Source organism: Topomyia yanbarensis, chromosome 2, assembly GCF_030247195.1.
Source record: "Topomyia yanbarensis strain Yona2022 chromosome 2, ASM3024719v1, whole genome shotgun sequence".
Taxonomy (NCBI): Eukaryota; Metazoa; Arthropoda; class Insecta; order Diptera; family Culicidae; genus Topomyia; species Topomyia yanbarensis.
In genome coordinates, this window is record NC_080671.1 from 410,382,654 (window position 1) to 410,398,347 (window position 15,694).

General features: G+C 40.2%; 1 protein-coding gene and 1 pseudogene across 4 annotated transcripts in view; both read right to left on the reverse strand.

Moving 5' to 3' along the window:
- LOC131685064 (zwei Ig domain protein zig-8-like) overlaps positions 1–15,694 on the reverse strand; it is a 426,388-nt gene that overhangs the window by 267,595 nt on the left and 143,099 nt on the right. The window lies entirely within an intron of this gene.
- On the reverse strand, positions 12,063–13,030 carry LOC131685066 (thioredoxin-like protein 1; annotated as a pseudogene).

Genomic DNA, 15,694 nt, shown 5'->3' on the forward strand with positions numbered 1-15,694 from the left:
GAGTTTTATTGGATTCTGAGATGATTATGTCTTTCATTGGTTTAGTTTTCGATAAAAATAAACTGAAAAAAATCAGTTTGAACATGGAAAAGTTCTTTGAAATAATTTTTTTTCTTGAAAGTGCCCAACTTGACGGTAGGTAGGGAACATAATTACCTATCTTGGGACAAAATTTCATTCAAATCAAAGATGGTTTTTTTGTAAATTGACTTTAAATTTGTAAAATCGATTTTTTTCAGTGTAGGGGTTGATGACGATTTTTTTTTTTAATATTTTTATTCAAAAATTTGACTAATTTTGTGAAAATCATTCCTACAACATTGTTTTGTGTGGAAGCCGCCACTTGCTATCCGGAGAATCGCCCACCACAAGATGTACACCTTCTATCACTTGAAGCACTCAGACACGAATGCGGACAAGTGATGCACTGGCAATCGCGCGCAGCCCATCAGTTCACGTTGGTAGCTCTGAAAGTGACACGTTGCTAATCGCATCGTTCGCTATCGCGGCCTGCATATGGTGTGTAATACAGAACCTTGCTATCATACACCACACATTTTGTAGGAATTGTCATTTTTAGACTAAAGCCATTTTAAAAAATTGGTAAAAAAAGTTTGACCCTTTTCAAAAGACAGTCTAGATCATTTTTGAAAAAAAAAACAAAGCATGCAAAAAGGCTTTTTGTGACAAAGTCTTCAGGTACAGAAAGTTTCATTAAAATCTGAGAGGGTGCTTCCAACTCTGAATACGATTTAGTGCGAAACTCGTCAGTAGTAAAAGATGTCCCCACATGAGGATCGTACGGGTTACACTATTCCTGAGCCAGAAGAGCGTAATGATCTTCGTGGTGAGTGGCATAGTTTTTTGGTACTTCTCAAATAATTTTAAGGGAACGCTTCGAATCCCTCGTGCACTGTTTTGACGTGGAACATGATAATGTACCATGTGGACTCTCGTCATAATAGGCACACTTTTCAGCACTTCCAACGGCGTGATAATTCCCTAACGTGAATCTTTGGGCAATTGTCACACCGAGCCTTATTTCTAGAATGGCCCATTCGCTTTTATTTAGTGCAAATATGCAAGGCATGGCGCACGGTGCAAATAATCGAATAGGTAGACGATTTATGTCCGAGAAGACGTAATTAAGGGGTTATATACAAAGTTGTGGCGACAAAGTGAGTTTAGTTCGTAATTTTTTGAAGGGTTTTATGTACTTTTTTTATAAGCGAAAAACAGTTCGATGGCATACGGGGAACGTGCCATTTGAGCCAAAATATTCTGAATCGATGGCAGTACTATCGCAGATAGAAAAAACATGTTGAATTAAAAAAATATTCAAGGTTGTCGTAGGGTCCTCTCCGGTAGTTTGTTTTTGGCAGGGGCTTGTGGTGAACGCTCTCGAAGGCGAACCGCTCAACTGAAATCAAAAAAGTAAAAAGATCATTGAAGAAAAATGTATTATAGTGTACTTGAACGGATCGGTTTCCTAATAAAAAAAACTACAAGGGGCAGTCTTATGAGGTTGCACGAACTGTAGACGTTGGACTATACTACTTAATGTAACATATTTATTTTCTTAGTACATTTAGAGTAATAATAAATCAAATATATTTCTTACGTATAGTTTAAGCACAACCAATCAACATCGAATGTTACATATTGAACCAAACCTTCTTGGTTATAAGGTCATTTCATTTATAGTAGGAAATCGAATCCGATTAAACTTATTTGAGAAGATCTGAAGAAAGAAGACAGAAAACCGTGACCGAAAACTAATATCAGCTTTGAAAAATTGTAAAAACTTTTCGATTGTGTGTGGTAAAAAACCCGAACCGGTGAAGAAAAATCAAATTTTAGACAACATAGACAATACATTTCATGTATAGACCAAGCTTTCTAGTTATATTTTGTCATTATCGTAACTTTTCTAAAGTGCGCATACAAATGTATCGAATGCAGTGGTCTTAATCATACAGGGTGTTTGGTTCATGATTAAGAATCTCTCGAGGGGCGATTGATTGTCATATTTGGAGAAAAAAATCGTTCTACACATACCATCAAATCTCAACCGTTATAGAGTTATTGAACTTTTTGTGTAAAAAACTTATTTATCTTAAAATACCTCTAACTCGAAAAGTATACCTCGTATTTTAAATCTTTTAGTTCCATTGGAAAGGTGAAAAAAATTTCTATTGAATGGTGTTCTCATATTTTTCAGTTAATTAGTTTTAATTACCTTTTAGTTGTAAAGTAGTTCAAAGTTGATGTTTTTGATGAGGTTTTTGATAATTTTCTCAAAATAATGAATTATGATTATAGCAATGTCTATTATCTAAAAGATGGGTTTGAGGACGATTTATAATTTGTTCTTCAACATGATATTCCTATCTCTTCTCGTTTTCTTGTAATTTCACTTCTAAACTTTTCCTGTAATTGACTTGTAAGTTCTTAAAAGACTAATGTAAAAAATATTCTTTATATCGCCATTACCAGGGCTTCATTGGAAAGCTGAGAAAATTTCCTTTCGATGTATGTACAGATATCTTTTAGTTAAGTGTACTAAATGACTTTTTACTAATAAAATAACTCAAAATTTGCGTTTTTGGAGTTCAAAAATTATTAATCAACTAAATTTATCGTCACTGTTGTTCATTTGGTGCCCCTTAATATTCTCTACAACTTTTTATTTAACACTTTATCCCTATCGCTTTTCATTTCGCTGCAATTTAATAGTTTACACAGCATGACCTCATCACAAATGTAGTGGGAACGAAATCGTTGTTTTTGTATATGAAACGAGAAGATCAAAATGATTTTGCTTCGAAACTAAAAAACATAATTGAATGGAGTCAAAAGGAGAATTGTAGAACTTGCTGAGATGCATTAATTCCATGATAATAATGGTGAAGTTTATTAATTACTATCTTAAGAAAATAACGAAAATGGTAATAATAACATTAACTTTAAACTAATTAACTTCTAAAAGAATAAAAAATTCACTTAACTGAGAGGTATTAATACATTTTTCTCTGAAAAATTTTCCTGGCTTTCGAATAAAATTAAGAAAAGATACAATAAGTGCCATACTTTTTCAATAAGAGGCAGTATTAGTGAATATGAGATAAAAATATCCAAGTTCAATAACCCAAACACATGAAAACAAGACAAGATAAGCGTGTCATGTCAAAGAACAAATTATACAACTCTTCAAGACTAAAAATTTGAATTATTAAAATGGTGATGTTAACTATTAGGATTTTCTCGAAATGAACGAAAAATCGATGAAAATTGTTAAATTTTAAATAAATTGCTGTGAAAATGTTATTTATCCTCATTAGCTGAAACATTTGAGGACATTTTTCAATGGGAAATTTTCTCACCTATCCAATGGAAACAAAATATTTGAAATACAAAGTATATTTTTTGAGTTAGAGCTATTTTAACGCATTTTTAACACACAAAATTCAATAACTTAGTAACGGTTAAGATTTGAAGGTATGTGTAGAACGATTTTTTTCTCCAAATATTGCAGTTAATCATCTCTGAATGAGATTCATTTTTATGTTTTGACATGTAAAAAAAATATTGTGCTTCATTTGATGTAAAACTCGGCTGAAGAAACTGGAAAATTGTGAGCGACACAAAGTTTTACTTGTTCTTGAATGTAAATTCAAGTGAATTGTGACACTGCTTTTATGTTACATCTTACGAGATGTAAATATTTTTAAGTTGTAAGTAGCGGTAAGTCCACTACTCGGGTTCTTATTTGTCCGGCGGACCCTTCTTATCAGGGCGGCCTAGGTTCTAAAGAATTTCGGATTTTAGTAACACAACAAACTAATGGAATACCAACGAATAAAGTTAATTTTGCCGTGTTTATTTTCCACTATCACTCTCCTCCGCTGTCCGTTTAACTGCTACTGCTACTGGCAGGTTCCCTCCGGCCGGGACAACAACGGTCGCGTATTTGGGTTGTTTCCGTCGGCTGCTCCGGCAGCGGTCCTTTTCGATTAGCTAGGGAGGTGAGCAAGGCTCTTTTGTTGGAACCTCTCTAGCGACTAATCGTCGGGTCCACTCACTCCCCGTCAATAACCCTGGTAGATACCGCAGTAAACTACCTCAGGTGGATCCGTTGTCCTACCTGCTTCGCCCTCCTTTGCGATTAACTGTGGAGAAGAGCAATGCTCGTTCGGCTGATTCTCCACAGCGAGGGCGGCGTGGTATCACTGGGTCCTTTGTAGTTAGCCGGGGGAAGCGAGTGGCTCCTTTGCAATTAGCTTCCATTCTCCGGCGACCCAACACCACAAACTTACGCGCCCGAACCACGGGCCGGCACTTTCGACGGGAATCTACCGTCGCACACGCGCACTAAACATTTCGTTACGGTGGCGGGAAACTGTCCCAAAAAAACAATAATCTTCTGGACGTCTGATCACTACCGTGGTTCGTCGCTTTCTCAACGTTTTTTCACCGTGGCCGCCTTCCGCACTCAACTATAACAAACCGCCAACCGCCTTGTCGCATAGCTGTCAACGATGAGCAGCATAGCCAGTGCACACGTATTTTCGCAAGAGGAAAGCGGTAGCCTACCTAAGCCATATGTTATTAATACACAAATGTTAAATAAAATTTTCTACACCTATCTGTACGCACATAACCGTTCACAAACGCGAAAATGAACAAAAATTTACAACTTTAACGTGAACGGTACCAAACAGCGGTGAGCTTAATTTTATGTAAACAAATACACTCTACCAAGTGTATAGTCAAAATAGGCAAATTTCCACCCAGTGCTAAATTATTACCCTGGCGGGTTACAAAGTGTGTACTGTATCGATTTTGTTGGCTATTTTCGGCAAACACAAGTCTTGGATTTGCGTTTCAATTTCGTCTCATCAGTATCTGACAGACTGATTTGACGACCAGATTAAAAAAAATCATCGACCTACTCAAATATGTCGCATTATTTTTCTTTCAAACCTCTGGCTCGCAAGTTATTTGTCCTCAAAATTTCTATGGCCAGGAGACATGCAACAGCCGAATATATTTATCTGGCCAATGAAACGTGGCAAGAGACAACGTCGTTGATGAGTACAAAAAGCCAAAACGGGTACAAAAAATCGAAATGATCGTGTGAATCCTCACTGATACGCGGACGTAGCACATAATTCTATTGCCGATTCGATCAATCTGAGATTGATGTTTGAGAAAACATGTTAACACCATCACCACTTCGCATTAGTCTAACATTATTCTTGTTTCTTATTCACACTTAAAAAATAGAAGAGAACGAACGACTTTGTAAAGCTAACTCATCAAGCTATGTTAAATGAAAGAAATTGTAAACATTTCGTGGAACATGCAGTTTGAATAAATTTAGTAAATTATCGGATGTTTAAATTGCTTTGAACAGTTTTCTTAATTTTAATCTAACATGAAATTCTCGAAAAAAATCAAGAATTCGTACCATATGTAAATAGTCTCAGGCCGATGGCCTAGGTATCAAAGTGAGCTTAATTTAATTGTGCCATTTTCAAAACCTAACAAATTCCGGAATTCCAATGTTGATTTATAATAAACCTAGAAAACAAAAATCAATAGAAAGTGTGTACATTTTGTTAAGAAATTGAACTTTTTACTGCTGAAGCCTTCGACCATCAAACATTTCGAGACGCCGTCAATGCTTATCAATCATCTATCCAACACATGATGTAGGTCCTTCTGCTTTGTATTTGTATCGTCTAATAAAAGAAGGTAAATTTGTTTGGACTTTAATAGGAAATCCCATGAGCAAAACTTTCGAAGCCCCTTTTACCGAATTGCACTCAATACAACCGTTATGCTAGTCGAATTCTGTGATTGATGACCTAATTGGCATATACAGCTAGATACCCTACTTACCTAAGTGAAACTGGAGTGGGAAACATGGTTCGTTTAAAGGAAAATTAAGATAAAACGTTTTACTCGTTTCGTGTTCCGAGCAATAAATTACCATTTCATCCGAACGCATCTGTGCGAACTACACGCGAAGAAAAATCTCCCTCGGTGAACTAAAATCATGCAAGCTGTTTCGCAGTGCGATTGGGTTTGGGCGTCCAGGAGAAATTTTACTCTTCTAGCTCGGTTTAAGAACGGACAATTTACCCTTTCTCATCGTCGAGTTTGGAAAGCATGAATCATTCGGTTGAGTGAAATCAAAATAGATGCGGAGTACCACCGGAGTACCGCAAAAAAAAGCAATCAAATCCCGCTCGCATGGCCACACAAAGTCCATCCCTGAGTTGACCTCTTTTTCCAGGATTTCCCCGTTTATTTTTCGTTGTCACTAGGTGTAAAAGTTAAATAAAGACTTGCGCTCCCTGTCGCCTGTCGACGTCGTTTTTCGTCGTCCACTAGCATATTAGCTGCTGTTTGAGAGTGAGGCGACCACGCTTCCACACTGACCAACAAAACATAAAGCTTGCATTGAAAGCACACGCTTGAAGCAAGCGAACGCGTTGTTTGGTCAGTTGCTGTGAAACGATTCTTAGCAAACGCAGACAATCCTGGAGCTAACGGGTTAAAATCATACCCATACACATACTGTATTTGTTTTCGCTGTTAGTGGTTCTGCAAAATTTGCAGCGGGGAAAAAACGACGAACTGATATCCCGCCCGGTGCTGAGCTTTCAACAAAATCATACAGGTTGATAAACAGTGTAACTCAGTGGTGCAAAAAAAGCCAAGTGTGTAACGAACCATATCTCGGTTAATCGCAGTGTTCATATTTGTGCAAAAAGTTCTCGTGTAGTTTTATCTGTTGCGCAGTGGTGGTCGTGCGCAGTGTTTTCGTGGAGAAGACATCAGGTCATTTGTTTGCGGGGAATGCATATTTTCACTGACACATTCGTTGAAATATTAAATACCGCAAACCTTTTGGAGTGGTCCTATGTGCATAAGAGAGTGTTTCTTTGTTTGCTTTATCTTCCGCTAATAACCCGGTCGCATTTACGTTTACTGCTTAACTATTTGCATAATATCATATAGGAAATATATACCAGAGACCACATTCATTTGATTTGCTAAAGAACTTCCCGTGACACCTAAAGCGCTATCTGGTGATGGTTAGCTGTCCCTGCTATCCCTGCTATAATAGTCCCTGCTGTTAGGGGCAGATCACTCTTGAAATGTATATCAAATTTGCATCGAATTTGAAAAAATGCATTTACTGTCCATTTTTGCGTCTACTTTACACTCCCTCGCAGATAAGTCTGTTCAAGAAACGCCCTACGCCTATCCACTTCGCTCGATGTTTAGTTGAATGTAGAGTTAGTTTCTTGCAAGACTTTGACGTCTTACATGCAATGCAAAATACATTGTAAATTTCTATTTTGGTGGTAAGAAAACTTGCTTACTTTTATTCCTGCGCACCCTGGTGGTGCAAAGGGCCGTTATGAAAGATCGCCATCCTGGGCGATTGCCCGCCATCGCCTTGATCTGCTGCCAGGTCAAACTTTCGTCGACTTCTTTTATTTCCTTGTTGAGGCTGCGCCGCCATGAGCCTCTGGGTCTGCCTCTACTGCGATGTTCTGCTGGGTTCCAGTCTAACGCTTGCTTGCAGATTTCGTTTCCGCCCCTGCGCAGAGTATGGCCGACCCACCTCCACTTTCGTTCCCGAATTTCTGTCGCTATCGGCTTCTGATGACATCGACGATGGAGCTCAGCATTAGAGATCCAGTTGTGAGGCCACCATGCACGAATTTTGTGTATCGCAGGCATCTATTGATGAAAACCTGCAGCCGTTGCGTGTTCTCCACTGGAACGCACCAGGTTTCACTGGCAAATAGTAGTACAGATTTCACGTTCGAGTTGAATATTCGGGTTTCGGTGCGTCGACTAATCTGATTGTTTTTCCAGATACTTCTTCAACTTGCAAAAGCAGCCCTCGCCTTCTATATCCGTGCTCCTATGACGATCTTGGTGCCTCCATCAGACGCTATTTGGCTACCAACATATTGAAAGCTTTCGACATTCTCCACTGCTTGCCCAGCTACCGTAAAGCTGGACGGGTTGACCGTGTTTATATCCAACGATTTGGCCTTGTTGACTTTGATTGTGAGACTTACCGCTGAGGAGCGATCGGCAAGATCATCAAGCTTACTCTGCATGTCAGAGCGCCGTTGTGCTAGGAGAGCAACGTCATCAGTCAATTCGAAGTCATTCAGATGCTCCATAGTAATAAATTGCCACAGCAACCCACGATTTGGTTCACGGTCAATCGCTCCTATCAGGATCTCGTCGATTACGATGAGGAACATTGGCGGTGATAGAATACATCCTTATCTAACTCCAGCCACGACCCGGATGGGGTCAGACAAGACACCGTCGTGCAATATTCTGCACGAAAATGGCTCGTACTGCGCTTCAATTCGACCGATCATTTTCTCAGGGACTCCCTTGCATCTCAGAGCTCCCCACATATTGTCGTGATTGAGACGGTCGAAAGCTTTTTCGAAGTCGATGAACACTAAGTAGAGAGACTCTTGGAATTCATTGACTTGCTCCAGGATGATGCGAAGCGCGAAAATATGGTCCGCACAGGATCGTCCGGCACGGAATCCTGCCTGCTGCCGTCGGAGAGTTGCGTCAATCTTCTCCTGTATCCGGTTCAGGATCACTTTGCAGAGAACTTTGAGAACTATACACAGTACCATGATGCCCCGCCAATTATCGCATACAGTCAGGTCACCCTTTTTGGGTACCTTCACTAAGACGCCTTGCATCCAGTCGGCCGGAAAAGTCGCGGTGTCCCAGATATTGTAGAATAATTGATGCAACAGTTGTGCAGATACTACGGGTTTAGCTTTGAGCATCTCTGCTGATATGCGATCAACCCCTGGGGCTCTGTTCGATTTCATGCTCCGGATGGCTGCTTCTATCTCTTGCAATGATGAAGCTTCGGTGTTGACAGGGGTAATACGTCGAACCCTTGGCGGATCATGCCGAGTTGTTGGTAGCGTGGCCGACACTTGAAAAAGGTTTTCAAAGTGTTCGAACCAGCGTTTCAGCTAGTCTGCCCGGTCGGTTAACAACTGTCCAGACGTGTCTTTCACGGGCATCGTAGCATTAATCTTTGTCCCACTAAGGCGGCGCGAGATATCGTAGAGGAGACGGATGTCACCAGTGTTTGCGGCTTTCTCACCTTCGTCGGAGTCTGCCCACGCTCTTTTGTCCCGTCTACATGAGCGTTTCACTTCCTTCTCTAGAGCCGAATAGCGCTGACGAACTGCGGCTTTGGCTCCTCGTGTTTTAGCTCGCTCAATCGCGGTTTTGGCGTCCCTTCGTTCCTCTATCTTCTTCCAGGTGTCATCTGAGATCCACTGTTTTCTCTGGGTACGTAGCTCACCCAAATTATTCTCGCCGGTGGCGATGAAGGCGTTCGTGATGGCGGTGCATTGATCTTCTACGCTTCCACCTTCCGGAATATCTGCAACATGGTTCTCCAGCTTCTCGACGAAGACCCTTCTTACCGCAGCATCTTCCAGACGACGTGTGTTAAACCGACGCCCGATCTTCTCCTCCTGTCGCTGAATCCTTGCAATACGCAGCCGGATCTCGCCGATTAGGAGATGGTGGTCGGACGCTATATCGGCGCTACGCTTGTCACGCACATCAAGGAAGCTCCTTCTCCATTTTCGGCTGACGCAGATGTGGTCGATTTGATTCTCCGTGAAGCCATCACGGGAAACCCATGTCACTTTGTGTACTGGCCGATGGGGGAAGAGCGATCCCCCGATCACCATGTTTTTGTTGCCACAAAACTCTGCTAGCAGCTCTCCGTTTTTGCTCATTTCTCCGAGGCCACGACGTCCCATGTCTCCTTTTCATGCATTTCGGCCGCATCAGCTGGCGCGTAACATGGTAAGATTTCGAACCCGTGTTCTGAATCTGGCAACGATTATTCTCTCATTGATAGGCTCCCACTTCATTAGCGCAGTGTAGGCGTGCGCGCTGAGCAGGAAGCCAACTCCACGGTGACGAGGAGCGCGTTCACCTCGTAGACCAGAGTATAGCAGAATGTGACCCGACGGCAATCTGTGTTCTCGAAATTCGGCCAACGGACTTCGCTCAGTCCTAGGATCTCAAGCTTCATGCGGCATGCCTAATTGGCAAGTTGTGCCAATTTACCCTGCTGGACTAGGGTTAATACAGTCCAAGTTCCAATTCGTGTCCGTTGTTTCATGCTAAAAGTTATGTTAAGTCGTAAAAAGGCATATGACGAATTTCGCGCCAACTCGAAAAAAGGTTGGCAGCACCCTCTCAAATTTAATGAAACCTTCTGTACATGAAGATTTTGTCAAAAAAGCCACTTTGCATATTTTGTTTTTCCAAAAATGATCAAACTTTTTTACCAATTTTTGCCTTTCTCATCTAGAAAGGTTATGCAATCAGTAGGAACTTCGACTTTCGAACCGAGGCTCGCAGGGCCAAATCTCTTATACCATTCGACTCAGTTCGTCGAGATCGGAAAAGTCTGTATGTGTGTGTATATGTATGTGTCAAATAATCTCACCTATTTTTCTCAGAAATGGCTGGACCGATTCGCACAAACTTAGTTTCAAATGAATGGTACAACCTTCCCATCGGTCGCTATTGATTTATATTTATCGAGCCGACTTCCGGTTCCGAAGATACGGGTTAAAAAGTACGATCACACAGCAAATTCTCATATAACCTGGTGCCACCATGATGTCCAAATGATGCAATACATATTGAAATGTGTGCAACATTACTTGGATTTACGTTTTTTGATAATTAATGACCCATTGAAGTCGCTTTGACCACATTGGCCACCTACGACGGTTTTTGATGCCCCCAGGGAACTTGCCAAGTCCCTAAGTTAATGTCATACCTATTTCTCAGCGAATAATTTACCGATTTTTACAAACGTGGTCTCAAATGAAAGGTTCACAAGGTTACCACTCGCTGCTATTGTCTTTCTTTCTGATCCGACTTCCGGTTTTCCAAAATGTGTCCGCAACTGCTTGGATTTGAATTTATAGGTCATTACCAGTCATTCAAAGTCTCATTGGTCACATTGGCCACCATCGACGGTTCCGGAAGCTCCGGCGGGAGTACCCAAATTCAAAATAACAGTTGCATCGATTTCTCAGTGATAACTTGATCGATTGGATCAAATTTAGCCTCAAATGAACGGTGTTGCGTCCCCAAAACCAGTTATTAAATTTTATTCCGGTACGGCCTACTGTTGCGGAGTTACGGGTTGTGAAGTGTGGTCATAGAGAAAACTCCTAGTCAAACCGATACCGCGATGAATGCAAAAAGGATTCCGCCGTTGGTTTCAAGCGATGTTTCAGTGTCGACACATAGTATCTCAAAATCGTGGCAGTCGATCCATTGTACACTGATAGAATATATTCGTAAATCGCCAGGAATTTGCTTCGTACAGACAATTTTCATAAAATATACGAGTTTTTTTCGCACATATGATGAATCATTCGTAGTTCTATTGAAACATTTTTATTTTTTATTACGAATTTTTCGTGAATACCACGAAACGACTTCTGTTGGCTTGTTACGAAACAGCTTCATTCGGCAAACGAATTGTTCGCTGCTATATACGAATATCTTTGTAATATTTACGAGTACTATTCGTCAAACCGTCAACGTCAAAAAAGCTTCAATAGGGGTAGAATACGTCAACAATTCATCATGACGGTCTCAGTCTGACTATTTAGTAGCCGTATCCGTGCCCGCCGGTTTCAGGAAGATTTCCTGAACCTCTTTTGTTTCCAGTTGATCCAGAATCGGGAGCTGTACGGATTCAGCTGAGCCATCGCGAACTGCTCGTTGGTTTTGTATGAATAAGATTGAGTTTTTTTCTACCGGAGCAATATCAAAATAATATGCCATTTTTTCCTGCTCATTATTTTATTGAACAATTTATAAAAAAGAACAAGTTAACGCGCATCACTATCTTTAACGTTTTAAATAACATATTCAAACATATTCGTCACCGCACCTATCCACCGCCTTCTAACCATCCTTCTCCTGGCGGCTCAAACAATCTAGTGGCTTTCACCCTTCTTCCCAGCCACCCGCTGGAAGTCATCCATCTTAGTCGTTGCAATCGGTGACCCGATGAGGGCCAAATGATCGATAATGGTCGTCTCGTCACCAGAATGGTTATCCTTCACGAACAGCTGCATATTCTGCACGTTCTGAAATTTAACAAAATGCAACGGAATCGGCGATCCCGACACAAGATCCTTCTGCCACAGCACTAGATCCTGCACCGAAACTTGCGATTCGGCCATATCGAAATCAATGGTGCTTGGTTGATTGATAAAGATTCTCACCTTTTTTCGGTCCGTGAGAGGGCGGTGCTTTGAACTTGATGGCACTGATTTTGACCAGGTATTGAAGGATTGAAGGTAATCGAAATGATCAACTGTTCGTCACAATCGGACACCAGATAACCACCGCTGGAACTGAGCGCATTCACCATCGGGTGGTCGTTCGATTCGTTCATGCATTCGCACTGGTTCTTCTGGATGAAGGTGTTCAAGTCCAACATTGCATGACCGTAATCTTCTCCAGATTCATACAAGCTGGCGACGTAATGTTTCTGTATTTTGGCTTCAAGTCCATTAATGTCTGCACCATGCATCCTGTCAATCTTTATTCTGGCTAGGTAGAAAATAAACATTGGCATGGTCGACATGCCCTGGGACGGCGCCGTTTCGGTACATCTGTCGACGTCCACCTTGAGAAACACAGCCTTTGGATATTTCGCCGGAAGCTGATCGAACAAATGCGATATGTTTTGGCACGGTCCACACCAAGCTGCGGTTAAATCCACAACAACCAATTTTCCTCCTGCTGCGGCTAGTTCGGTTTGGAAGTGAGCTTCATCGGTGATTGCTTTAACAGCCATGCTGTATGGTTTTTTGCGCTGCTATCGGTTAGATGAAGATTATAGTTACAGGGCCACTATTTTACCCGGAGAAATTAACTACTTAATTAACTTTTAGCGTTATTAACTTTACTCCTCAAAAAATTTAACTAATCGAGAAAGATGAGAGATGAACGATGAAAGATGATTACGAAACCTTCCCTTAGATGAACGAAATGAATTTGTGCAACCAACGAGATTGTTCGTAATATACACAAATGTTTATTAAAATAAGCAAAACATTTCGTTTCATTCACGAAAAATAATGTCGCTTTCAACGACAACATTCGTGAAATGTACACTAAATAAGTAAAATTTATGAAAATTTTCGTTCATCAAGCGGCCATTTCTTCACACCACAGTAAAATCGATTTGGCCACATCGATCTTTTTAAATTAAAAAAAATCGAAGTTGTCAAACATCGATCCCAAAAGATCGACTGAAAACAATAAGAGGCTAACAAATACGAAAACTTTTCTAAAATAAACGAAATGAAATCGTGCGACGAACGAAGTCGTTCGTAATATACGCAAACATTTATTGAAACAAACGAATCATTTCGTTTCATTCGTGCCATGTACACTAGATAAGTAAAATTTACTAAAACTTGTGTTCATCAAGCGTCCATTTCATCACACCACAATATTTCTAGTCCTCAATACAGGTGAGCAGGTTGAAATAAAATCGATTTTGTTGGATCAATTCTTTTAGTTAGTTAAAAAAATCGTTACCGTCAAACATCGATCCTAAAATATCGATTGCAAAAATAATGAATACGAAAACTTTTCTAAGATGAACGAAATAAATTCGTGTGAGTAATGAAATCGTTCGTATTATACACAAACGTTTATTAAAATAAACGAAACATTTCGTTTCATTTACGAAAATTAGTGTCGTTATCAACGATTACATTCGTGCAGTGTACATTAAACGTATAAAATTTACGAAAGCCTTCGTTCACCAAGCGGCCATTCTTTTTCATGAAATGAACGAAACCTACTAGTTACAATGCATGAAAGTACTTCGTTGCAGAAAACAACGAATGAATTCGTGCATTGCATGATCGATTTCATTATATTTACGAAGTTATATTATCAGTGTATGTACTATGTGCAAATCGTACTGAATATGTAATATACATTTCTACCATTGTACTGAACGGTGTCCGGTCATTTGGCCGAATGCCATTTGGCCGAATGCTGGTTGGCCGAATGTCATTTGGCCGAAGGCCACTTGGCCGAAGAGGTTAATTGGCCGAAGAGGTCATTTGGTCGAATGTCAAATGGCCGAACGGGTCAATTGGCCGAATGTCAAATGGCCGAACGGGTCAATTGGCCGAATGCCATTTGGCCGAATGCCGATTGGCCGAATGCCGATTGGCCGAATGACTAAATAACGATTGGCCTAATGCCAATTGGGCGAATGCCAATTGGCCGAATGTCGATTGGCCGAATATCTTTTGTCCGAATACAATTCGGCTGAACGCCATTTAGCCCATACGAGTGTTTAGTTGAATAAAACATGATCGAATGACAACGAGATTGTTTGACCTCATAATTCTAGTGGGAAAAATCACACTAATTGACATCGTACTTGATTTATTTGTCTTGTATTATTTGTGAAGTTCATCTAAAAAATCGTGTTATCTTCCTTCTTTTTAACATGAGCTGTTCTTGCTACATGAACTTACTACAATGTTTTCCTTTTCTAGTCGATAATAAACACACCAGATAGATGCAAACCTATATTTTATTGTCTTACACAGCGTAACTCACCGGTTAAATATACATATTTTTTCAGCAGCACGCAGTACGAGAAATATTTTTTCTGGACATCGTCATTTGTATAGTACATTGCCAATTCATGTATCTCCCGTGATTTTTTTGTATAAAATGTACCCTTAGTTCTTACAAAGAAGGCAATCCAGCTTTCACTATTCCTGAATCCATTAACCCAAAAAAATGTCGTTATTTTAACCTTTCACTGTAGTTCAGCGATCGCGACATGATAATTTTCCGGTATACCGGTCCAATCACATCATGAACTGTAAAAAGGATATCGTTTGAGTTTTCAGCGTTTCAGTAAATACGTGACATTTTTTCTAATTGGTTTTTCATGATTTTTTAATGAATGTTAACACAGGTTTTCGTAGAACAACAGTAGACAATTTCATTACTGTGCTAATAATAAACAAACGTGTTGTAAGTGCTTGAAATATATTGTCAAAGATTGCTATGATTAAATCTTCAAATATTGTTTGTTTTGTGAAAAAATACCACGTTACCTAACGTCACTACGCAATCATCAACGCAACCGTTTTCATTAGCAACCATTTAAGGTTGCCATGGAATAACGAAACATTGTTTGCAAAGTGGTAAAAATTATTTGTTCGGTCTGAATAGCGAACGGAAGATTTCGCTAGACGATGGAGGACGAAAATCGTGCTTGTGAACTATTAAAGAGCTCCCGGGGTGGAGACGTTCTGTTGGTTAATAGATACTTGTATGTTAGGAACAAACGTGTAAATTTGAATTGTTTAATTTCTCATGCAATTCCGAATACTAAAAAAATTACAACTCTAGGTTGAAGAGCTGCACTATTGGGAATGTAAGCGAAGAAATCACACTTCCAATCCCACCAAGAACTGCTCAGCAAGAATAATAACCAAGCACACCGGTGAAGGTCACATTGTTGTAACTCAAGGCCAAATTAGTCATCCCCATGAGCCTGACCCAA